The sequence below is a fragment of the Ricinus communis genome, chromosome 9, assembly GCF_019578655.1.
Source record: "Ricinus communis isolate WT05 ecotype wild-type chromosome 9, ASM1957865v1, whole genome shotgun sequence".
NCBI classification, from domain to species: domain Eukaryota; kingdom Viridiplantae; phylum Streptophyta; class Magnoliopsida; order Malpighiales; family Euphorbiaceae; genus Ricinus; species Ricinus communis.
The window spans coordinates 19,961,404-19,987,638 of record NC_063264.1 but is presented as its reverse complement, the minus strand read 5'-3'; positions in this window follow the sequence as shown (position 1 = coordinate 19,987,638).

Sequence of the window (26,235 nt, the reverse complement as noted above, 5' to 3'; positions counted from 1 at the left end):
CGGTTCTGACTTATTATGGCAAGCTAGTTGAGATATTCCAGGAACTTGATCATCGGGATAAGGTAAGAATGAGAGATTCTGAGGACGTTACTATGTATAAAACAACTGTGGAAAAGTTGAGAATCCACATTTTTTTAAACGGACTTAATGCGGAGTTTGAAAAAGTGAGAGGAGAAATCCTTCAAATGGATCCGAGTTTAGAGCTCGAACAAAAATATGCATATGTTCGCGAGAAGCAAATCAGAAAAAAATCTTGACTAGAGAACAGTCTTCCTTAGAGTCAGTTGCATTGCTCGCCAAAAGTACTAACTCGTCATCTCAGAATAATACTACTCGTAGCTTTGATATTGGTAATAAACAAATCAATTGAACAAAACAGTGTACACATTATAGTGCGACAAGTCATACTCAAAGCAGATGTATGATCTAATTGGATATCCTGAATGGTGGGATCTGTCTAAAGCCCCAAAAAGAAAGTCAAAAACTGAAAAAACTTCATCAGTATCAATAGTTGTAGCTGAACAACCTTCACGCCAGATGTAGCTGCCTTGCACATATCTTCAGAACCACCAAGTAACTTTCTTGTAATTTTGCCACTGTTAGGTCGTATACATAGATTATTTGATTCTGGATCAACTAGTCATATGTCTTTTGACACACCTACCAAGATAAAAAAACAACCAAGCAATCCATTATATCTATAACCATCGGTACAGAAGCTAGTGTTACTGGTAAAGGGTCGTCCACAATAGACAACCTAAATTTAGAATCTATTTTGATCGTTCCATCTCTAAACTTCAATTTAATATATGTATCCCAACTAACTACCTCTTTGAATTTTGTAGTAATTTTTAGCCCGAGTATTATATTTTTAAAGACATCTTTGTGGTACTAGAAAATGAAAGCTCTATTATCTTGACCTTGCACCATCTAGCTTAAGTGCCTTGATGAAATCAAGTTCGAAAAATAATAGCTCAGTATCGGCAAGTATAGAAGATACAATATAATTATAGCATAAGCACTTTGGTCATGCATCATTTGGATATTTAAAGTATTTGTTTCCTAAGTTGTTTTAAGAATATCTACTTTAAACTTCAAATGCCATACTTGTGAACTAGTAAAAAGTCATCGTGTCTCTTTTCCAACTAGTTTAAATAAAAGTCCAGCACCATTTATGATTATACACTCTGATGTTTGGGGACCTGCAAAGGCACCGACCTTGAGTGGACCTCGGTGGTTTATTTCTTTTATTGATGATTATAGTTGTATGACATGGATATGCTTAATGAAAAGTAAGTAGGAGGTTTACTCATTATTCAAGAAGTTCTATTTGATGGTGCAAACTCAATATAAAACTTCAATTCAAGTACTACAGACGGATAATGGAGGTGAATTCATTAATCATGAACTCACACAATTTCTTCAACAATATGGTGTAATCTATCAAACGACATGCCTTTATTCTCCTCAACAAAATGGGGTTGTAGAAAGAAAAAATCGATATCTCTTGGAACTGATACGAGCTATTCTATTTGAAGCCAATATGCTTCTCCAACATTAGGGAGAAACTTTATCGTTAGCATCTTACCTTATAAACCAAATTCCATCTCATACCTTAGACTTTTATACCCCATTTGATACATTAAATAAAAGCCTTACCTCACCATCATTATCAAACGTATCTCCTAAAGTTCTTGGTTTTAAAACCTTTGTTCACCTTCCTCACCACACACGCCACAAGCTTCAACCTCGTGCTATTCGTTGTATCTTTCTCAGATATAGTATTCATCAGAAAGGATATAGGTGTTATCACCCTCCAACTCAACGAATGTATGTCAGTATAGATATCCAATTTCATGAGCATCATATCTATTGCACTACTGCAAGTCAGGGGAGAGAAACATTGACTTGCAGCCCGACCATTAAAGGCAACTCGACCTTCAAAATTTTACCGACTTTCAAAGATAACCCGATCTTCCAACAGAGATCCCTTTCGACCTTCCAACAGAGACTCCCGACCTTCTTCCAACAGAAACCCTTAATCTTCTTCCAACTAAAACTCCTGACCTGTCATAATAATCTGAGCATTTTTCTTCCGACCTTGAATCAACCAAGCATTGCGAGCTTGATATTCAGGGTCAAGATAATATAGATGAATTTGAAGCACCGCAATCAATGTCACCTTTACTTGATCACTCATCCCGAGCTGAATCTCAGGTAACTTGTGAACCCTCCGTTAGAATACTCCCGAACCGAACTACCCGAGGAAAGCCTAGTTCAAGTTATGAATCCATAATGAACTCTGGATCGAAATATCCAATAAATATTTATGTTTGTACCATATGCTGTCAAAGATATGTGAATCATTTGCAAATCAATTATCTTCTGTATATGTACCTAAAGTGTGTAGGAAGCCATAAACGACCTGAGATGGAAAGAAGCAATGAGTGAAGAAATAAAGTGCCTTCGATATAATGAAACCTAGGAGATTATTGATCTACCAAATAGAAAAAAAATTTATTGGGTGTAGGTGGATCTATACCATTAAATACAAGGTAGATGGAAGTGTGGAGAGTACAAACCTCGGCTTGTTATGAAAAGATATAGTCAAACATATGGGATAGATTATACAGAAACTTTTGCTCTTATGGCCAAGATCAATACTGTCAAAATTTTTCTATCCTTGGCTATAAATTTAAACTGGTTTCTACATCAATTTGATTTAAATAATGCTTTTCTTCATGACGATCTCTAAGAGGAAGTGTACATGGAACTACCTCTAAGGTATAGACTTCAGGTTGAAGAAAGTAAACAAGTCTGTAAGCCAAAAAAGTCTTTGTATGAATTGAAACAATCTCTGAGAGCTTGGTTTGTAAGGTTTACAAACTCAATGAAGGCCTTTGGCTATAAATAGAGTAGTTCTAATCATACTCTTTTTATAAAACATAAGGAGGGAAGAACAACTATTTTTATCATATATGTGGATAATATGAGTGTAACATGAGATGATGATGATGAAAAGGTAGCCTTACAAGACTATCTTTCTAAAGAGTTTGAAATGAAAGATCTTGGTAAACTCAAGTATTCCTTAGGGATTAAGGTACTATGATCTAAGCAAGGTATATCTTATCTCACGAAAATATACTTTGGACTTGCTTAAAGAGGTCGGTATGCTAGCTTGCAAACCAGCTGATACTCCTGCTAGTGAACATACGAAGCTCAACATATTTTCTGAGCAAGTACCGATGAATAAAGAAAGATATTAGAGACTTGTAGGTTGGTTAATGTTTCTTGCTCATACTCATCTAGATTTGGCATATTCTCTAAGTGTAGTAAGTCAATTCATGCACTCTCCAAGTGAAGATCATTTGAACGTTATTCTTCGTATCTTGTAATACTTGAAATCCTCTCCAGGAAAAGGCATTATGTTCACCAAAGGAAAAACTTTGTCTGTTGAGGGCTATACTGATGCAGATTAGGTTGGTTCTATTGATGATAGGCGATCTATAACAGGTTATTTAACTTTTGTTGGAGAAAATCTTGTTACATTGAGAAGTAAGAAGAAAAATGTTGTAGCTCGGTTTAGTGCAGAAGCTGAGCATAAAGGAATGGCTCAAAGTGTTTGTGAGTTACTTTGGGTCAAGAATTTACTATATGAGCTCCGAGTTCCACATATTAGTCCTATAAGACTATATTGTGATAATAAAGCTGCATGCGATATAACTCATAATCTAGTTCAGTATGATGGGATGAAACATGTGGAAATAGACATACACTTTATTAAGTAACAGTTAGAAGCCAAGATAATTGAAGTTCCTCATGTCCGATATGAAGATTAGCTCGCTAATATCCTCACCAAAGCAATATCAAGGAAATGTTTTTATCGAGCATTAGACAAGTTAGGCATACAAAATCCCTATACACCAACTTGAGGGGGAGCGTAGAAGATTTGATTTGTATTTATCTCCTAAACAGTATATATCTCCTGTATCTATCTCCTTCCTTATACGTTCCTATTCTTTAGGTTCCTAATTTGTATTAAAATAGGAATCTTGTAAATAAGAGTCTATATAAGTCCCTGTACCTAAGATATTCATTATGAATGAATTAATTGAATCAAGTTTCTTCAGTTATGATACAAGGAAGCTAACCTCATTAGTTCACAGACATCAATATAAACCAACTACAACTTTTCCTTAGCTCTCATCACAGGATCAGAAGAGAAAGGTTCTCTTTGCATTTTTTCCTCTTGACAGCTTTCACATACTTCATCAAGTCTTGAAATTTTTGGTAAATTTCTAATTAAACCAGATTTTTACATGGATTTTAAAGTTTAGAAATTAAAATGGCCAAACTTTTAGTGGCACTTCTTACTATTATCTGCTCTAACACTTAGAGCTTGTTGATTATGTGAATCACATTTTAAAAGAAAAGATTATCAAGCATCATCACTTTCACAACTTCAATATTTTGAGGAAAAAAATAGTGCATATATTATTTTTGAATGAAAGAGTAAATTTTATGCAACAACTTAGCTACTTGAGTAAATTTTGAGAGAGACATGGCACAAAAAAAGACATTAGATTTCAACTTCTTACCTCTTTTTGTATTAATGAGAACTAACCGAACCTTTTTCAGCAGAGTCAACTACTTCTATATTACCTAAAGTTATCTTAGACTTTATTGATCTGTCAAGAGAATCGCATAGACTAAGATCATTAGCCATATGACTGATGCAACCATTATCCATAAACCAAGTAAGATTGGTTGCAGGAGAGAAATTTTGAGTTGCCATAAACAATTCTTCTTCTTACTCCTTTTGATCCTTAGTAAAATGAGCTTGCTGAGTAGGTCATTGAGAAGCTTGTGCAGGTTTTGATCGACAACATTTTTCTATGTGACCAATCCTATTATAGGATATACAATGAAAAATTGGCTTATTCTTGAAGCAATGGTCTTTCTCAGCATGACTTTTGCATTTGCAAATGCCATAAGGTGGAAATTTGCCTTCTTTTGAACATCACTTGAACCTTCATCTAAGATTGTTCTTGATCCCTTTATCTTTAGAATGCTTCTTACAATATTTCTTTTGTGCTTTTCTTGGAAAGAACTTTTAATAAGTTCTTCAACTCTAATTGAAGCTCTTTGCTTCTGAGCATGCAACTTTCCAATAAGTTCAGCTATTGAGAGTCTTTTAATCTCATAAGACTCTTATATTGCTGAAATTTTAGCTTCAAATTTTTCTGAGGCACTAACCATTATCTTCTCAACCACCTTTTGATATGAAACACCTCTCCTAGCAACCTAATTTGATTATCTAGGTTGATTAGCTTGCTTGAATAATCTTTAATTGACTCTGTATTCTTCATTCCTATTAACTCAAATTCGCATTTGAGAGTAGGAAGCTTTATTGCCTTTACTCTGTCACTTCATCATGTTCTTTTTTCAATTTGTCCCAAACTTCCTTGGCAGACTCAAGATCCATAATGGTTGTGAAAATATGATATGATAAAGCTGCATGAAGACAAGTGATGGCTTTGTCTTTCTTTAGTTTCTCTTCTTCATACTGCTTTATTTGAGCTAAAGTAGGATTAGCTCTAAGTGGAGGAGGAGCATCTCCAATTCCCACTGCATTCTAGAGACCTAAGGACTTCAAATAAAACTTCATTTTTACCACCCATACATGATAATTTTCTCTTGTAAAAGTAGGAATAGTTGGAGGAGGAAAACTTTAAGAAGCTATCAAATGAAATATGAAAAATTGAAATTGAAGTTATAACAAATTAAAGAAAAAAATTCAAAATAGAAAAATGAAAGAAAATTGGACAGAAAATTGGCTTCCACTTTCATTCATTTCAACAATTGTCTAACATATAAAAGTACATATATTTTTTGGTTATATGTGTGAAGTTAAGATCACTAAGCAAAAGTATAAGAAGTAGGCTAATCTCTAGCTATTAAAGAACTTAAGTTAAGGATTACCATACTTTTATTACTTGCTACAACAACTACCATTCAGAACTGAAACTATAGCAGGTACAAAATGATACAAAAATATATAACTAAACTTAGTGGCCAAATTAAATCTCAACTGCTAAACAATTGCGACAAGGTGATCCTTTGTCACCGCTTCTGTTCATTACTGTTGTGGAAGGTTTGTCTGTTATGATAAATTCTGCTACTAAAGCTGGACATTTCTTTAGTATTTTGTATTGTTATAATGGTAATAAGATCTCTCACTTGCAGTATGCTAATGATACTATTCTATTATGTAGAGCAAATTTATAGGATCTTTTTAATATTAAGAGGCTACTCAATTGCTTTCACTTAGCATTAGGCTTAAAAGTGAACTTCAATAAAGGTGCTATAATTGGTCTCAATACGCAAGAATAGTGAGTCTCTTCTAAAACTTTGGTGTAAGTAGCATTCTCTTCCAATTACTTACCTTGGTCTTCTCCTCTGAATCCTTGTCTTGAAATAGATTGGATAAAATGGATTAATATTATTGTGATTTGCCTTATTATTAGAGATCAGTCTTAAACTCGATGAATCATTCCTTTTTCAATTGATATATGAAATATGGGATTTCACAGGTTGATTCCTAAGAAATTATAAATTTGACCATTTGTATTTACTTCAACAAAGGAAGCGTGAGCCTCTTTGATAGAAGAACTTTTTTTCCTTGGTCCCAATAATTGTGTTAGAAGTTCCTCGAATCGGTTTACCATTTCCAGAAAGAATATAATTGACAACTCGAAGTTTCAGATTACTCTTTTCCTACAATAAATCCCTAAGAGAAAAGTGTTTATAGGGATAGATTCGAAGAAAAAGGCTATATGGGATCCTATAATCTCAAGGATTAAATCTAAGCTTGCTACGTGGAAATCTAAGTTCTTATCTTTCAATGGAAGGCTAACATTGATTAAGGCATCCTTCTCTAGTTCAGCTTTATATTATGTCTCTTTTCAACCTTCCCAAATGTATTGGAAAAAAAGATAAATCCCCTACTGATGTGCGTAAAATACACACATCTAAATGGAGTTTTTAAGATTGATTTTATGGACATTTGGATGTGAATTGGTCTCAACACTCACCTTATACATATGTTTGTGTGCATTAGGTCCAAAAGATGTCAAAGGATGAAAAAGGAAAGAATTGGAGCATAATTGGACGTCAAAGCTGCCGAAACGAGCTAAGTACGAGCATGAGGAAGCTGAACATGGCCGTGTTGATTTCAACACTGGCCGTGTTCTCAACACTACTACAACATGGGCCGTGTTACCAACACGGGGACAAACACTACCGTGTTGGACATCAAAAGAAGAAGTAGATTTCGGGGAGCACGACCACAGAGAGTAACACGGCCAGAACACCATCCCGTGTTGAGAACACGGCCAGAACAGTACGTGTTGGAGGCATGGGGTATTAATTAAAAGAATGAAAAGAAGAGAAAAAAGAGGAGGCTAGGGTTAGAACGTCCCAAAATCCTAATTTTTCTCTCCCTAAGGGTTTTCTGAGCTGAGACCAAGGGAAAAGGAGACTTGGATCAAGGTTTCAATCAGATTTTCTTGAAGGATCGAAGATTGGGCAAGGTTCGTTGATTGATTTTCAAATCGAGCAAGAGGAACAAGAATCGATTCAATTGGAGCAAAAGGATTTGGGGCTGTTTACTCTCATCCAAGGGTGTAATCGGGTTTTCTCTACCTTTGCTTATTGTTGTAATTGAATTCTTGTAAATTTTGAGAATGAACATGATTAGCTAGATTGATTTAATCCATTAGGATTTCTTTACTATGTTGGCTTGATATTATATTGTTGGATTGTTCGAGTTGGTTTTGTATTCTTCTTGTTTTCAGTATTAATAAGATTATGCATTATTCATGAGACGTTGTGAATTGTGATGTTTAGATTGCTTTATGAGATTGAGAAATCCGTTTGGCAATTGAAATTTTGAATAGCAAGAACTGGTTAATAATCGCTTAGAGATAAGGATAATTAACTAGTCGGATTAAGAATTAACAAAGCTTAATAGAGGCGGATTAAAGCTTAATGCTAATTTAAGAATCAATCGTTGGGAAGAGATTCCAACTTTAGGTTATTAGGTTTAGGAATTCGGTTATCTCGAGAGAGAAACCGAATTCGGTTAAGAATTTGTCCACGGGTAGCATAATTAGACTCACCGATCCTTTATCTTTTGTTCGGTTGCCAACTAGTTTAGATTCCCTTTGGGTTTCTCTTCTTGTCTTGATTATTTCGTTTATCAATCACTCTTGCATCTCCCTTAGAACTTAGCTTGTAGTTAATAGTTAGTTTAGAATTTATTCATCATCCATTTTAGGTTAATATAACAAAAACAAAGGAGTAACTCTGGGCTTTCGCTTTTCCGAGGAATACGACCTTGATACTCGCCATTAGTGCTAGACTGCATCGATAGGTACACTGCCTTAGATTGTAGCTAACACGAGTAGCAACCCATCAAGTTTTTGGCGCCGTTGCCGGGGAATTGTTTGAAAACTAGAGTGAAATTTGCTATTTGTTAATTTAGCCATTTTTTTTCTTTCTTATTATTTTATGATTTTTATTTTTATTTGTTTATTTATTTTATTTTATTTGTACATATTTATTTAGCTTAAGTTTATGATTTAGATAGTGAATGATAAGGAGGTTCAATGCTAAACTCAAACTCTTTGTGTGACGCATTGGAAAATGGGATTAGGAACCAAAAGAGTGCTAAAAATTGGGATACCCGTGCATCTTTAGAAGCTCGAGTGGAATTGTTTTGCAGGGCTACCGATCAACTCTCCACTCCTATCCTTTCATCTCATGTTTTTTATAAATTTTGTTGTGGTTTACATTTGAGTAATGATTATCCATTGTGTAGTGATTTTACTCCTTATTCTTATAATTGTGAACAGGTGAATTATACGGGAAGTTGGCCAAATGACTCGTATGGAAGCACCTACAATCAAGAGTGGAGCACTCATTCACCCTTTGGATGGAGCTTAGATGGCCAAGAACCACTAGGAATTCAGCAACTACATTAGCAGCCTAATGTTGCACTTTCAACTCAAGATGAAGAGTTAGTGTCAGAGGAGCTAATGATGAGGTTCATAACAAGTCTTGAGGAAAAATTCCAACAAACAGAGAGGATACTTGAAGATCAACAAGCCTCGATTAACAACATAGAGCATCAAGTAGGCTTAATCTTCAAGTTACTAGCGGAAGAGCAATTGAGAACTCCATCAAACGCTGCTGAATCCGAGGAACATTTAAGCGCCATCACTTTGCGTTCAGGTGAGAATTTTTCTGGTTTATCTATTATGTTTGACGATGATGCTTATGTGCAGGACGACTCTTTGAACATGGAGATAGAACCAGAAAAGGAAGAGGCAAACATGATCCCTCCGAAAGACTACCAACAAGAATACAGTTGATGATGCCGAGTTGCGCTAGAGGAATTTTTGGTGGATTTTCCACAAGTCCCTTCGATGATGGAAGATGAGCACGAGTTGTCCAATGAAGAAGTCTTGGAGGAGCTCGAGTTTCTCCTAGCAAGTGAACCAAGCCAAGGACTGAAGAAAACCATCAACACTCCTGAAGAAATTGCCCAATCACGATCCTTCCAATTGTTGAAACTCTAGCTTTCAAATTGGAAGAGCCCCTAGAGCATCATGACTACGTGCAAATATATGAGGAGCGAAGTTTTGCCTATCATAATCGGCAACTTGCTTGACCGGGAAGAGGAAGTTGACGATTATCCCTCTAAGCGGATATTTGAAGCCATTTGCTTGGAAGAAGGATGGATGGTCGCCAATCCCCACCGTTTGCTTTTCACCATGAGTCCAAATTTAAGAAGACTCATCACATCAAAAGAAGCGCTTTTGGGAGGCACCCCAAATTCTATTTTTCAATTTGAATACTTTACCCTTGTATTGTGAACTTAGTTGATTAGGTTTTATAGTTGGTTTTTGTTAAGTTTTATTTATGTTGAGTGTATGAGTTGAGGATTTATTGGTTTTGCAGGTGAGAAAGAGTGAGAAAGTGCTGAGAATCGCAACTGTTGCATTATCTGGAGATCAACACGGGCGTGTTCAAGACCGTGTTCATTAACACGGCCTGTGTTCTGATTGAAGAAAATCTAACTAAGCTGAACACGTTCACAGAAGCTAACACGGGCATTTATGCCCTGCCGTGTCCAAAACACATTCCCGTGTCAAAGACCGTGTCCGTAACACGGGCGTGTTTTGAGAAGTGGTAAGTCAGCACGTTTTTATTCGCTTAACACGGCCCGATATCCATACCGTGTTCATGAACATGGCCCATGTTGTCGAACACGGGCGTGTTCCGCACACTTGCCTATATATACCACTTCATTCAAAAAAAAAATTTTGCTCTCCCCCATCTCTTACTCTCTCACATCTTATTTCTCATTTCGAAGGCTTTGGATATTGCGTTTGTCAAGTAAGTACCCTCCAACTTCATTTTTCATTATTTTATTTTGATATTAGTTCGAATTTATATTTTCTTTGTGTTACATTTTTTTTATTTTATTTATTTATTTATTTATTTATTTATTTTTTTGTTTATTCCCTTATTTTATTATTTGGTGCATGCATTTACATTCGTGTTTGTGCTTAATTTTCTTTTATTTTCTTTAATATAGTTTATATACTTAACTTGCTCATATTTTTCATTTTTCTTTTCTACCATTATTTATGATTGTGATTAATTCCTTATTTTTCTCTTTATCATTATTATCGATTACAAACAATAGGCTCACATAGATAGTCGACTCTGTTTGTATCTATTTTATATTAGCATGTTGGTTTGCCTTGTGATGGATTATGGCGAAGTAAACTCCATATGGATGAATTGCAAATTTAATTGGTTAGCATTAGTTGGTAGTGTTGTGGATTAAATTTTCTTTACAGGACATTGAGCGGTTTAATTTTATCGAGTTAAATCGTTTGGTTTGTTCATTTTATGCCGTTATGCCGCCGAATTTTGTTGATCCTTAGTACTAAAAGTTTCCTTTCAGGTACCATGTCCACCGGACGAGGATCGGGGAGTTTACAAGAGGAGGCGGACCAATGGTTCCTCTTCCTCTCGATCGTCAGGCCGCACCGACTAGTTCAGCCGAATTAGACCACCACAGCCGCCATCGATTCCTACTTTTCCAAGGGCAGCCCACCTTTGAGCGGTAGATATCAATCGATGAGGCACAAAGATTTGGGAAAGGCGTAGGATAGACCGGCCAGACTGGAGACCGTCGGACTTGCAGTGCGATCACCGATATCTCGAGACACCCCCATTTCAACATTTCTTTGACATTGTTGAACCAACATATAGGGAGTTGACCGTGGAGTTTGCCAAGACTTTCTTTCCGCAAAGCCGGTTCGCGGGACTTCCAACAACCGGATGCGACCGGCCACTAGCAAGGCAGACTTTCACGATGAGTGTACAGCAGTTTGGGGTACACTTAGGCTTGTGGACCGAGGAGGATGCACCGGAGAGGTTTATAGTCACGTATACACACGCCTGATGTGTCATATCCGCAGATGTGGCCGAGATTTCCGATGACACTGAGGGTTACAGTGCTACCCAAGGCGCCTAACTTGCCCGAGGGATCATGCGGTACTTGCATGCATTCGGCTAGGACCATCACCGGCAGGGGGAGATAGTGGCGGTGTAGTTACCCAGACTGTTTATACTTTACAAAGATGCACTAAAGACCACCGACATGGGGTACTTATTGGCCGGACAGATCGGTGCCTTCTGCAACAACTCAAAGAAGGTATTTTTCCCGTTTTGGGACTTACATTACTCGACTAGCTAGAAGCTTAGGAGTTTTGGAGGAAGCGATACCACATTTGATAGAGCTCGGGGGTGATGGAAACGCTGGGACTTCCCCGGATGGTTAGTATGGGGATGGTGACTCGTAGGCGGTCCGCTAGGACCGAGTATAGACCGAGGAATGCTCTCTTGGCGACTCGGAGAGGAGCGACCGCCCCACGAGCCCATGGTACAAGGGATGTCCCACCTTCTTCCCGATATTCCAGTCTTCCTCCGGACTGCCTACTTCAGCCCCTTCCGGGTCTTCAAATTGCTTTAGGAGTCTCCCAATTGAGTTTAGAGAGCTGCAGCAGAGTGAGAGGTTGGCGAGGAGCGGCAGCGATTTCATTCGACAAGAGGCTTTTCAACAGGACCTTTTACGGCCGTCGAGTTTCAGAGCCGATGATGGCTCGGTTTGAGAGGCGAGGGCTATGCTTCAAGCCCTGATTGAAAGCAGGGAGGTAGGTTAGAGGCCTCTATGGCCAATGACATGTTCGATGATATTTTTGCTACAGACGTTGCACCACTGTCCACGAGCCGGGTTCCGTGAGGCGAGCCATTTTGACATCCCTCTAGCAGGATGATCTAGGCCGGCCCTCCCTCTCCGACCGAGCACCTTTCAACACAGCTGACGAGCCTCCTATTGATGCCGCTCCTGCCGATCCACCGGCCTCCCCGTGATGTGACACTACTTCCGATCCTCGGAGAGCGGCCCACTCCTCCACCACGGACAAATACCTGATATACCCGTTGATGCATCTCTTTTCACTCCCGGAGCCATAATCAGGCGATTAGTTTCTTTTTCCTTTTCATTTCATATATTTTGTACAACGAGGACAGTGTCCTTCAAGTGTGGGGTGGGTGATATTTATCCCATCTTAGTTATTTGTTTATTCTTTTTACAATTTTTGTAAAATTTTAAAAATTTTCACTTTGTTTCGATGTTTCACCGTTGACTTGATTTTGAAATCATGTTTATGTCCATGTGATCGGGTAAAACCGATAGTGTTGAGTTTTGCGGAAGAGTGTAAGATAATTAGTTTGAGTTCTGCACTAAGTTGCTTTGGTTTATTTAATTCTGTTTTGATGATTTTTGTTTGGAACCTACTTAAAAGCACACTTGTGAGAAATTGAGTCTAAATTGTAAGCATACACTTTTTATGCTTGTATTTATTTCTTCTTGAGAGTGCCAAGTACTGTCTTTACTTTTAGAACTTGCTCGGTAATGCTTATGAGAGCCACAAGGAGAGTTTAACACTTTGGTATGATAAAGGCACTTAGGTTTTTCATTCTAGCCAAATAGCCTTCATTCGTTTATTGATTCTGTAGATAACCCTTTCTTTCACCATTTTTTTATCATATTCTATTACCACTTAGTTTTATTCTGCTTTGGGTTATGATTTTGCACATGAGTTATTTTTATTGGGAACTTTTATCTTGGGAATAGCTTTGGAATCTTGTAGCAGCTTACTTCAATCCAAAAAGAAATTCACTCTATTATATGAATGTTCTTCCCTTATGAAAAAAAGAAAAAAAAAAAAGAAAGAAGAAAATATAAAAAAAAAAAGAGGGAAAGGTGATGAAAAGAAAGAAAGTAAGTGAGCTAAACATTTTGACTTGATTCCTATTTCCCACCTTGGACTAGTATCCATTGTTTACCCCTTGTGATCATTGTGACTTGTGTGCATGTCATGTATTTCATTGCAGAACACCATAGGTTCAACTCTGACCAAATTTACCTACCCTTACCTAATCCCCACTACAACCCTTATAAAGACCTCTTGACATGGTTGTTGACTCTCCATAAGTGGTAGGAGTAGGATTTAAGAGCAAGCATATAGTAAGTAAGGCAGTAGTTGATGCATTGAGCGATTAAACACTACCCTTTAAACACTTTGAGTGATTTATAGTGAATCTGGTGAGGAGATGGTTCGAATAATTTCCTTGAGATGATTTTGTGAATTATTGGCATCTTGGTTGTGATACTTGAATTGATTGCTTCGTTTCTTTTTGTTTGACTTGTGCTTGTTAAGGATATGTGCAGGAACCCTCTAGCTTGTTTGTCAGTCTAAGTATTGTTCCTTAGTGGTTTATTTTCCTTATTTTACTTTTGATTGCTTGAGGACAAGCAATGAGCTAAGTGTAGGGTTATTTGATGTGCGTAAAATACACACATCTAAATGGGGTTTTTAAGATTTATTTTATGGACATTTGGATGTGAATTGGTCTCAACACTCACCTTATACATATGTTTGTGTGCATTAGGTCCAAAAGAGGTCAAAGGATGAAAAAGGAAAGAATTGGAGCATAATTGGACGTCAAAGCTGCCGAAACGAGCTAAGTACGAGCATGAGGAAGCTGAATATGGCCGTGTTGATTTCAACACTAGCCGTGTTCTCAACACGGTCACAAACATGGGCCGTGTTACCAACACGGGGACAAACACGGCCGTGTTGGACATCAAAAGAAGAAGTAGATTTCAAGGAGCACGACCACAGAGAGTAACACGGCCAGGAACACCATCCCATGTTGAGAACACGGCCAGGAACACGGCCGTGTTGGAGGCGACATGGGGTATTAATTAAAAGAACGAAAAGAAGAGAAAAAAGAGGAGGCTAGGGTTAGAACGTCCCAAAACCCTAATTTTTCTCTCCCTAAAGGTTTTCTGAGCTGAGACCAAGGGAAAAGGAGACTTGGATCAAGGTTTTAATCAGATTTCCTTGAAGGATCGAAGATTGGGCAAGGTTCGTTGATTGATTTTCAAATCGAGCAAGAGGAACAAGAATCGATTCAATTGGAGCAAAAGGATTCAAATGTTTACTCTCATCCAAGGGTGTAATCGGGTTTTCTCTACCTTTGCTTATTGTTGTAATTGAATTCTTGTATATTTTGAGAATGAACATGATTAGCTAGATTGATTTAATCCATTAGGATTTCTTTACTATGTTGGCTTGATATTATATTGTTGGATTGTTCGAGTTGGTTTTGTATTCTTCTTGTTTTCAGTATTAATAAGATTATGCATTATTCATGAGACATTGTGAATTGTGTTTGGCAATTGGAATTTTGAATAGCAAGAACTGGTTAATAATCGCTTAGAGATAAGGATAATTAACTAGCCGGATTAAGAATTAACAAAGCTTAATAGAGGCGGATTAAAGCTTAATGCTAATTTAAGAATCAATCGTTAGGAAGAGATTCCAACTTTAGGTTATTAGGTTTAGGAATTCGGTTATCTCGAGAGAGAAACCGAATTCGGTTAAGAATTCGTCCACGGGTAGCATAATTAGACTCACCGATCCTTTATCTTTTGTTCGGTTGCCAACTAGTTTAGATTCCCTTTGGGTTTTTCTTCTTGTCTTGATTATTTCGTTTATCAATCACTCTTGCATCTCCCTTAGAACTTAGCTTGTAGTTAATAGTTAGTTTAGAATTTATTCATCATCCATTTTAGGTTAATATAACAAAGAACAAAGGAGTAACTCTGGGCTTTCGCTTTCCCGAGGAATACGACCTTGATACTCGCCATTAGTGCTAGACTGCATCGATAGGTACACTGCCTTAGATTGTAGCTAACACGAGTAGCAACCCATCAAGTTTTTGAAAAATGTTTTATGGGAGTGGATGCCTTGAAGGGAGGAAAACGTGTTGTGTTAAGTAGGATACTATATAATTGCCAAAAAGTATGGTGCTTTGATCATAAGGTCTCTACTTTGAAAAAATAATGCTTTACCATTTAAGTGGATATACTAATTAAAGGATGATACTAATAGGTTTTCCTAGCAAGAAGTTGTTTGCTATAGATATGGTATTTATTGTCTCTTGGAACCAAGAAGTGGGGATTGAGTTGGTAACCTCAAATTGCGGAAGTAAGAGGCTTTAGGTAGAAACACAAAAGATTAAGGAAAAGGATGAAGAGATTTAAGGTTAGAGAAGTCAACACAAAGGGATTTATCTGAGGCACTAACCCATTTACAACCTATAATTGGACTATTTTTGGGTCTAGGGAAAAATTCTCATACTTTGTTTCTCTCAAATTGGTTGAGTTCATCTGGCATAGCAATCACCCGACTCTTATATTTTAAAGCCTCATCAATAGTCCTTGGCTCAATTTGAGAAACAAAAGCTAGATTATTTAAAGCTACTAGTTTAGAGCGAGTACTTACACTTTTTGATAGATTTCCAATGATTTGAGTAGAGGGATGATCCTTTTTGAAATTCCAAGCTTTTAGAATGTCTTGAGAGTTTTCCATCTCTTGCAGATCTTGAATAGCATCTTGATTGTGTTGATCTTCTTGAGTTTCCTCCAAAGGTTCGTCTACTTCTTTTGAGGGATCGTCAATGTTCAGCTTCAGTTCCTCAAATGCACCTACAAGATCATCCACAAAAATACCTTTCCTAAGATCAAGCTTATTTGATTCATTAAAAAAAATATTCATAGACTCTTCAACTACTAAAGTACGTTTGTTAAAAATTCTATAAGCTTTGCTTGAGGTGGAGTAGCATAGGAAAATTCCTATATCGGCTTCGGCATCAAATTTTTCAAGGTTATCCTTGGTATTTAGAATGTAGCATTTGCAACCAAAAACTCTAAAATATAAGACCTTAGATTTTCTTCCTTTCCAAAGCTCATAAGGTCTTTTGTTTAGCAAAGGTCTTTTGTTTAGCAAAGGTCTTTTGAAAACTTTGTTAGCAACATAATAACTAGTATTAATGGCTTCAGCCCAAAAGTATGGAGGAAGTTCATACTTATTGAGCATTATTCTAACCATTTCCACTAGTATTCTATTTTTTCTTTCCACAACTCCATTTTGCTGGGGAGTTCTAGGAGAGAAAAAGTTGTGAGAAATACCAAATTCTTTATAAAGATTTCAAAAAGATAATTTTCAAATTCCTTTCCATGATCACTTCTTATAGAGGAAATCAAATATCCTTTCTCATTTTGAACACGTTTTGCAAAATATCTAAAAACATTGAAAGCCTCATTCTTATGAGCAAGGAAGTTAACCCAAGTAAATCTGGAGTAATCATCAATAATTACAAATGCATATGACTTTCCACCCAAGCTAGCTACTCTAGTAGGTCCAAGCAAATCTATATGTAGCAGTTAGAGTAGTCTAGAATTACTTAAAATGATTTTGGATTTAAAGGATGATTGGTGTTGTTTTCCCATTTGGCATGGTTCACAAGGCTTGTCTTTGATGAACTTCACTTTTAGGAAGTTCATGCATTAACTCCTCTTTAGCTAATTTATGAAGATGCTCCATGCTTGCATGTCCAAGTCTTCTATGCCATAGTGAAGACTCATCACTAACAGACATAAGACACTTGAAAGATTAGTTAGCAACTTTGTGTAAATCAATTATGTAGGTGTTGCCACTTTTTTCTCCTTTGAATATCACTTTGTCATTCACAAGGGAATTGACAAGGCATTCATTGGAGCTAAAAGTGATTTTGTTCCCCTTATCACACAATTGACTTTCAAACTATCCACTAGAAAAGCATCATCAATGAAAGATTTACCATCCTTACTAATAGATTTGATACCAATTACCTTACCCTTGGCATCATATCCAAAAGTTAACTTCTTTGTAGTCCTTGACATCTATGAAAAGACTCTTGTCATTCGTCACGTGCCTTGAACATCCACTATCAACATGCCAAAGATTTGTACTTGGATTTAAGAAACACTTTCACTTGGTTTTAGGTACCTAAAAAAAGTTGGTTCTTGGAGTTAGCATTAAAAGACTCACTCATGAAAAGATGCATTTTTCTTATCTTGCATTTTACGTTTATGTGTCTAATTCTCATGCAATAGTGGCAAGTGACCTTAAAATTCTTAATAGAGTTCGAGTTGGTCTTTTTACACTTTTGCTTGAGATTTGGACCTCATATGATTACTATCACACATGCATGAACAAAGTTTACCAAAATTTACGCTCTTATACATAAATGTATACTTTATTCCTCTTGGCTTAGCCTTGGGAATATGTGTACCTTTTCCTTTCTTTTGAATGGGAGGTTTAGTGTGTTTATTGCTTTTTAAAACTTCATTTGAGTTTCTTTCTAATACTTAAGATTGAGTGGCTTTAACAAAGATTGTGTTGTGAGATGAGGATGATGAAACCCTTTAAACCCAAGTCCATGTCTCACAAGGGGAGATCTTTAAGACACAGTTAAGGTGTCAAAAGACTCCTTTCTTTTGTGAAATTATGAAATTAAGTTTCTAAGTTCTTCAACTTCATTTTTTAAAGAGTTGTTTCCTTTAAAAAGATTTTCTTTTGAAACATCATCCAATAAGTTCCTTAGGTCATCATTGGAGGTTTTTAAGGAGGCAATTTCCTTCTTTGAAATTTTAAGGTCTTCCTCTAAGTAAGAACATTTACTTTTATAAAAATTAAATTTTGAAAGCATGTTTTACAAAAGCTCATCCTCATTATCCAACAAATCATCATCAAAAGAATGAGAAGATGAACATGAAGAAGCAGAATTACATGAATGATAAGTGGAACATACATTTTGGGATTCTTCCATGTTGGCCATGAAGCAAAGTTTTGCCTCCTTTTCTCTTTCACTTTCATTGTTGGAGGATAAAGATGCATCACTCCAAGTAGCCTTCAAATCCTTTTTCTTTTCTTTGTCTCCCTTCTTTCTCTTCAAGTACTTTGCACAACCCGTTTAATATGCCCTTGCTTCCCACACTCGTAGTAAGTGACTTCCTTCTTCTTGTCCTTACTTGTTCTTGATTTGGAGAAGGTCTTTTTGCTTGTGACATGCTTGGTGATGAGTGCCACATTATTACTCTCACTTAGAGCTTCCCTTTGTTCTTCATCATCACTTGGAATGTCAATTGCATCTTGACCTCTAGTGCTAGCATTGAGAGCTAGGGCTTTCTTCTTTCCACAATCTCTATCTACTTCATCTCTCACAAGAGACATCTCATGAGTTAGAAGCTACCTATAAAGGAATTTTTCTTAAGTCTTCATTTGCTTCTTCAATGCTAGCCACTCTAGCACCATACTTATCTAAAGGAAGGCTTCTAAGAATTTTGTTGTTACTGTTAACTAGCTCATAGTGCTTTCCAAGCTTTCTCATATTGTTGATGATGGTGAGAAGTCTATTTGTCATGTCAGTGACGGACTCGTTAGGCTTCATCTTGAACATTTCATACTCGGTGATATACATTTAGATCTTTCTTGATTTTACTTGTTTTGTGCCTTCATAATATTTCTTCAAGATAGTCCAAATTTGATGAGTCATGGTGCAATGTTGGACTCTTTCACACTCTTCTCTAGAGAGACAACTCACAAGTATAGCCATTGCTTGCTTGTTCTTGTGGTTGTGCTTCTTGTGGGTATCAACCCATTCTTCACTAAGGAGAATCCTTTCTTCCCCATTCTTTATTTCGGTAGGAGCTTTCAATTTCTTCATTATATAATCCCACACTTTAATGCCATAGGAATCCAAATATATTTCCATACAGAATTTCTAAAAAGCATAATAAGATCCGTCAAAGAATGGCTTAAGGTGTTGGGCTCCTTAATTGGTTGCCATGATCTTTGCACTCACAATTAAGCTTGATAAGAGTGATTAAGCTCTGATACTACTTGTTGTCCCTTAGAACCAAGAAAGGGGTTGAATTGATGACTTCAAATTGCGTAAGTAAGAGGATTTAGGTAGAAACACAAAAGATTAAGGAAAAAGATGAAGAGATTAAAGGTTAGAGAAGTCAACACAAAGGGATTTATAATGGTTCAGGAACAAACCTCCCTATGTTCACTCCTCAAGATCACACTTGAGTACGTCACTAATCACTTTGATTAGAACCGTGGGTTTTACAAGTTCACCCACAACTTGGTGCTTTCAAGGCTCAAACTGAACCTCTTCTCTTAGTGCATCGAACTCTCACTATGTCTCTTAACCCTTAAGTATTAATGGTTACTCAATAATCAATTCCTTGTGTTTTTAATAACTAGGCTTTCACAACAACCCTTTCTAAGTTTTAGTAGAATAAAATTTTCAACTTAATACACTTTATAAAGAAAGAAAACAGAGTGTAAGAAGTTGAGAAATAAATTTGCAAGAGTTTTGGTATATCCCACACTTAATTATTATGTCTTTAAGAGGGGTATTTATACTTATACCAACCCCTTAGAGATGTTATAATGAGGCCAAAACTCCAACAATCCAATATTTGATGACTTGGCAAAAATTACCGAAAGTCATGGAAAGTGCCCCCGTGCTTCCTAAGTGCGCTCGTGCTTTCTGAAAAGAGACATTGGAACTCTAAAAGCTCCAACCACGAGGCACTAATAGGGTGGTTGCTATCTCAATAGTTACTAACATCGCATTAGTTGTGAAGATCGTCTACATGCCATAATAGCGCCCTTGTACTTACCTTGACTGCGCCCAAAAGCACCCTTATGCTTGTCATCATGTTATCGTCTGCCAGAAGTTGTCTCAACACTTAAAGTGAGGCGCCCTCACGCTTCTTCGAGCTTTGACACTTTGACTGCCAAGTGTCATGAGATGATTGGGCCTCTGTCAGGTGGACTTCTCAACGTCTTATAAACTTTTTGACTTTATGAAAAGCACCCCCATGCCTTTTGGGGTGCCTTCACGCTTTTGAGGTAAATTTACAAGATCTATTGGAAGGCTAAAGAATGTTTGGGATAGGCTTGGTTCCTTTGCTGCTCTATTACATAAACACTTGCTCATGGTGTTAGTAATATTTAATTTGGTTGTTAGAATCAAAATAGAGATTAATTGCATCTTAGGTCAACAGTACTCACCCAGGTCTACATTCTTCCTATTTGGTTAATCGTTCCAAGTTCTTCACTATTTAGAGGGATATATGGCGTACTAAAATGAAATATCTTTTGTAGAAGTACTACACTATTGTTAGGAAATGGTGAAAGATGATGGTTTTGGCTTGATTGCTGGCCATTAGAATTCTCTCTACGAGAAAGATTTTGAGGGGGCAGTCTTTTGTTAGAATTTCAGATGGATGCAAGGTTTAAGGCTTTGGGAACAAGAGCATGTAATTTCCTCCTTAACTAAGGAGATTCGCTTCTCTCCCTACTATGTTGATTGCTTCTTTTGGAAATTTGACCCTAAGGGGGAATACTCAGTGAGATTTGTTGTTAATGCAATGGAAAGTTCTTCTCTTCTCCCTTGCTGATCTTGTACTTGTTTCCAGCCTATGGAAAAATCTTGTGCCATCAAAAGTTGAACTCTTCTCTTGGCTTGCACTTCATAACAAGTTGAATACAAGAGCTTCTTTATGAGCCAAAGGCGTCATTGATTATGCTAATATAATTGTCCTTTTATAATGACGATTTGGAAACTATTGACCATTTATTTGTCAAGTGTGGTGCAATCTCTTTATTATGGTATATTTTTATGGGATTTTGTTAAGGTAGAATAGAGTTTTAATGAAGCTTGAGTCGTGCAAGAATGGCACTGTACTTAAAGATTTACTGTCCAATCTCTCAAGATTCAATAAGCAGTAGCAGAAATAAATTTAACCCAATAGAGTAGAGAAAGAAGAAGTAGAAAGCTCGGTATGTAAAACACTTAGTAAATGAGTATATTTATAGTGTTAAATTTATAAGATTATAATACAATGTCAACAAAAATATTTAGGAGATATTCTATCCACTAATTGAACATTAGAGTAAAAAAATAGCAAAAAAAATAGGTGATTGGGTTATTGAAAATTACTAAGTCAAAAATAAATATTTTAGGGAGAGGGGGATAATCCACAAAGTTACACTTGAATTGGATTTTTGGCCAAATTCTTGTGCGTGTGAGCCCAACACCCTACAAGGCTCTTCACAAGCCTAAGGAGAAGGACTTCTTTATAAAAAAAAAAGTAGAGGCTTTCACTTTAGAGATGTGGGATAAAAGAATTTTTGAAATACAAGATATATATCCAACAATCCCCAACATATTTTAATTTTTTATGAAAAATAAATAATTTTGTTAGGTTAAACATGTGTAGAATACTTCGAATCTTATGTCTTTTGGATTATAAACCAGAACTAGAATGATAAGACATAACATATAGAGTAATTGGTGAAGTAATTAACTTTTATGAATCAAAGGCTCTTTATTGTAGGTTAGCACCTTATCAGTCACATTAAACTCCTACAATTTCTACTGTTCTATGTGGTTTTGCGCTAAACAGGCCATACGCGTGCTTGGTAATTCATGAGTACTTTAGAGATTTTGCCAAAATCTCATAGGAGAGGCCCCACTCCACACTCATATAGGTGATCTCATCAAGTATATTCTGCAATTAGTATACTACTTTTAAGGGATATGAAATACATTAAGAGCTTTTAGCTCATCCTCTCACTTATTGTAGTCTAGCATTACTCACACTATAGGAAAGAAAATTATTATGCTAGGAGGATTAATAAGTGACTTGTTTTTACCCATATGACCTTATTCGTGAAATCTCCAATCAAAGGTTGGATTCCTATCACTGTTTATATCTCATGTTGGCTTAAGTCCTATTTCCCTTAATGTTTCATTAATTAACTTTCTTCCCAAAGGTATAGTCAGAGGATCGGCCAAATTCACTTCTAACTTCACATAATCAATGGAAATAATTCCATCTTTCAACAGCTATTTGATCATATCAGGCCTCAAACGAATGAAGTATTTGAGAGGTACCATGAATTATGATATTCTTTATAGTGGATTTCCTGTTGTATTAGAAGGGTACAATGATGCTAACGGGATCTCAGATTCATATGAGATAAAATCGACTAGTGGTTATGCATTCACTCTACATGGGGGTGCAGTTACCTGACAGTCGGCTAAATAGACTATTATTGCAAAATCTACTATGGAGTCAAAGTTTGTTGCTCTAGAATTAGCTGGTAATGAGGCTAGATAGTTGAGAAATCTCTTAGCAATTATTCCATTAGGTTTAAAACTAACACCTTCTGTGTCTATGCATTATGATTGCTAAGCAACAATTACTGTAGCAAAGAATAAAGCCTTTAATGGTAAGAACAGACACAATGATCACGATTGGGATTGTGTGTATATCTGCTTAATCTACACACATCATAAGCTGTGTCAGGTCGAAAGAAATTCATTAAATGCAACAGACTTCCAATAATCTGCGCATACTTAGGTTGGGCAATAGGGTCACCTTTATTTCTCTTTAATTGAGTGTTAGTATCATAATGGGTACTTACTAGTGTGACATCAAAATGTCCAAACTTCTTATGAAGCTATAATGTTCTTGAGATAGCATTATGCTATCATCCTTTCTTATGATCTTAACACCCAAAATAACACTTGCTTCACCTATGTCTTTCATATCAAATTTAGAAGTAAGAAACTCTTTAGTTTTATGTACTATAATGTTCATAATGGGTGTTTACTAGTGTGACATAAAAATGTCCAAACTTCTTATGAAGCTATGATGTTCTTGAGATAGCATTATGCTATCGTCCTTCTTTATGATCTTAATATCCAAAATAACACTTGCTTCATCTATGTCTTTCATATCAAATTTAGAAGCAAGAAACTCTTTAGTTTTATGTACTATACCAAGGCTAGTATCAAATATGAGCATGTCATCAACATATAAACAATCACACATTCACCATCAACAAATTTTGTATAAACATATTTCTTTACTTCAACAGAAGAGAAACCATCATATAACAAAACTTGATCAAATTTCTCAGGCCACTACTTAGGAGCCTATTTTAAACCATATAAAGATTTTAGCAATTTGCCAACTTTGTTTTCTTGCCCAGAAACAACACAACCTTCAGGTTGCACCATATAAATTTCTTCTTCTAAATCACCATTTAAAAAGTAGTTTTAACATCCATTTGATGAATAAACCTCAATTTTTATTTCAAAGTAAATATACTTTAGTATATCTAGAAAAATCATCTATAAAAGTTATATTAAATTTCTTACCACCTCTAGTCATAGTTTGCTTTAAATCTCCTAAATCAGTATGAATTAAACTAAGCAATTCTTTATGGAAAGAAAAATATGTTTTCTTAGTTAGCTTAGCTTTAAAAAATATTTCACATTTATTCATGCATGTATTATTAATACAAAAAATTAGGCTCATAGATTGCATTTTATGTATATAACTAGCACTAACATGTCCTAATCTAGCATCCATAAATCAATCAAATCAATCAAGTAAACAAAAGAAGATGCTTTTTCATTCATAATATTGAAAATTTTAAGTATAAAAGTTCTCGATTACAATAATCCTTGCCCATAAACACGTTATTCTTTGTCATCACAATCTTGTCAGATTCATATGACACATTAACTCCAATCTTTCCCAATAGAGCCACAAAAATCAAGTTTGCTCTAATATTAGGTACATGGAGCACTTCCTTGAAAGCTAGAGTCTTGCTAGATATGAGTTTGAGAAGAACTTTTCCTTTATCAAGAACCTTTACAGTTCGAGAGTCACCAAGATACACATGTTCTTCTCCATCCCTACTTGAATATAAGAGGTAAAAGCATCTTTGTTTGCACAAATATACCCGGTAGCACCAGAGTCTACCAGCCATTCTTTCATATTAGCTACAAGATTAGTCTGAGAAATTACTGTAATAATTATGTCATCTCTTCAACCAAATTTGTCTTTGGTTTAGGAGGATTGTCATGTCTCACTCTTCTCCTACACTAAGGTGCATGATGACCTGGCTTTCCACAAACAAAGCAACTTCCTTTTTTTCTTGAAGGTAGTGGAGTTAGCAACTTTGGGTTGGTAATCAAAATGAGGAGGTTTATTATCGTACCTTTTATTGTGAGCTTTTCCTTGCACTAGATTTGCTTTCGAACCCATGTCCTTTGCTTTAGCAACTTTAAGTTTCCTTGGATTGTTGTCTTCGATTATGATGTGGGTGATCAAATATGTAAGTGACAGTTGTTTGTGCTTGTGCTTCAACTGTTGTTTATGCTTGTGCTTTAACTGTTGTTTGTAGTCCTTCTATGAACTTGGTAGCTTCTCAATTAAAAGGCTAGCAATAAACTCCTCTTGAAGTGTGATACTTTCAGCTTTTAGATATTTCAAAAGCTTGTGGTATTCATTAATTTGCATCTTGATGTCTTTGTCGTCTGCCATCTCTCATCTACAGTAGTTTTCAATCACAAACTTTTGTTTGCCAACATCTTCAACACTATACTTGAGGTTGATTGAGTCTCATATTTCTTTTGCTTCTTTATAGGAATAATAGACATCAAAAAGTTCATTAGAAAGAGTACTAATAATTATATGTCTACATACCTTATTAGCATGAGTCCATAATTCGATTTGTTCTGGATCAGTATTTGGCTCGGGTTTAAGGTATGTTATAGCAGAAGCAATGCCATGCATGTCAAGAATAGAGAAAACTCGTTTATGCCATCTTTTGTAGTTTTGGCCACCAAAGACTTCGATTTTGGAGATGTCAAGAAAAGGTTTGGCAAGTGGCATGGACGGCACAAGCTGGACAACAGCAACATGAGCAACAAGGGAGTGTTGTTGTTGACAGCATTGGCAGTGGAGGCAGCAACATTTGCAGAAGTAGCATTCCCATCAGAACTCATCTTAATAAACTAAATCCTTAAGATTGTTAAGTAGAATCGAGTTTTGATGGAGCTTGAAGTGTGTAAGGATGGCACTATCCTTAAGGATTTACTGTGTAATCCTTTAGGATTCAACAAGTAGTAGCATAAATAAATTTAACCCAACAGAACAGAGAAAAAAGAAGTAGAAAGCTCAGTGCGTAAAATACTTAGTAAAGGAGTGTATTTATAGTGTTAACTTTATAATGTTATAATAAGAGATAGTCTCTCCACTAATTGAACGTTACAGTAAAAGAATAGCAAAAAAATAGATGACTGGATTATTGAAAATTATTAAATCAAAAATAAATATTTTTAAAGTAAGGTAAATATAAATAAATAAATAAGTATTAAAAATTGAATTGGATGGAGAACGTTAGAGCAAAAGAATAGCAAAGAAAAAGATGACTGGATTATTGAAAATTACTAAATGAAAAAGTATTAAAATTAGGTTAAATGAAGAATGTTAGAGCAAAAGGATAGTAGAAAAAAGGATGACTGGATTATTGAAAATTACTAAGTCAAAAATTAATGTTTTAAAATAAAATAAATATAAATAAATACTAAAAATTAGGTTGGATTAGACCCAAATCAATCCCAACACTTTATAAGGCTTTTTACATAACTAATGAGAATGATTTTTTTATAAATAAAAATAGAGATTCTCATTTTAAAAATGTGGGATAAAAGACTTTTTGAAATGTTGTGGTTTTCAGTTTTTTAAAGTGGGACAAATGCGTATTTTTGAGTAATATGGACTATTTGGATTCACATAAATGAAATTATTTTCAAGAA